Here is a 1,215-nt window from a genome sequence, read left to right as displayed (position 1 = left end):
GGTCAATCTCATGAAGATCCAAACTTGCACTTGAAGAATTTTGTAAAAGTATGTTCTTCTTTCGACATTGCTTACATATTACAAGAGTCTAAATGGTTGCGTCTATTCCCATTTTGCTAATAGGTGATACAATGTTGTGGATTAGATATCTACACATTGGGTCCATCACATCATGGGTCAAACTTACTCAGGTTTTCTTGGATTAATACTTCCCACATTCAAAGATGTTACAATTTCGGGACGAGATCATAAATTTTCAGCAATTCCATGAGGAACCTTGGTATGAAGCATGGGAGAGATTTAAGGATAAGCTTATGAAATGGCCTCACCATGAGATGCCGTAGAAGATGCTACTCCAAATATACTATAGGGCATTAGGCCAAATCAACAAAGCCACAGTGGACAATGCAACCAGTGGATCCTTTGTTAAATCATTATATGGAGTTCTATTAAGTGCGTTAAATCAAGTGGTTAGTTTGGCCAGGGGTTGGAACATGAAGGATGCTGAGGTGACTGAGGGAGATACCTTCTCATCCTTTGTATGTCAAGATCAAAGATGTCAAAAGGAGGAAAGACATGCAAATATGATCAAGGTGATGTCACACCTTGAAATTCTTACTAAACATGTATTGGGAGCCTCCATTGAAAGAGTGAATATTGTAAATGCAAGGGATACTAAGGCATGTGAATATGTGGAAGAAGAGGTACTTGAAGACAAGATGAGTTTGTTACCTACTTATTCGGAATGTTGCCTCTCAAGGGCAATGTGGGAATCAAGGTCAGAAAAATAAAAATCGAGGCATGTCTCAATGTGAAAGGAGGAGTGCATTAATGAATATCTTTTGGCTCGAATCTTGATTGGATTTGAGGGTACCAACAAGATAGTGAAGGAAATGAGGGATGATTTCTCCAAGATACATCAAAGGGTTGAGTTTCATGCAACCACCATCTAACAATTAGAGGCAAAATTGAATCAAAACTCCGTGCACCTCATGGAAGGACAAAATAAAAAGATGTCGAGCGGTATGATAACAAATGTTATTGTCACTCGAAGAAGAAAAAATATTGGCTAGGGTATGGATCTTGATGATTATCCCGACGAGAAAGAAAATAATGAGCAAACAAATATAAAAAGAAAAAGACTAAATAAGGATGAGGTAAAGCCAAATGAGGTTATCTTTGAAAATTCAAAGATGAAAGAATGTCAAAACGTCT

General features: G+C 37.5%; 1 non-coding gene across 1 annotated transcript; it reads right to left on the bottom strand.

Annotated features, from left to right (window-relative positions):
* Positions 1-231: 231 nt before the first annotated feature.
* Positions 232-337, bottom strand: LOC124886200. Its single transcript, XR_007043286.1, has one exon. It is a non-coding gene; the product is annotated as a small nucleolar RNA R71 (small nucleolar RNA).
* Between the last annotated feature and the right edge of the window lie 878 nt (positions 338-1,215).

This window comes from Capsicum annuum, chromosome 7 (assembly GCF_002878395.1).
Source record: "Capsicum annuum cultivar UCD-10X-F1 chromosome 7, UCD10Xv1.1, whole genome shotgun sequence".
In the NCBI taxonomy this organism is placed as follows: Eukaryota; Viridiplantae; Streptophyta; class Magnoliopsida; order Solanales; family Solanaceae; genus Capsicum; species Capsicum annuum.
Note: the sequence above shows the minus strand (reverse complement) of the source record. Positions and strands in the feature narration are given on the sequence as shown.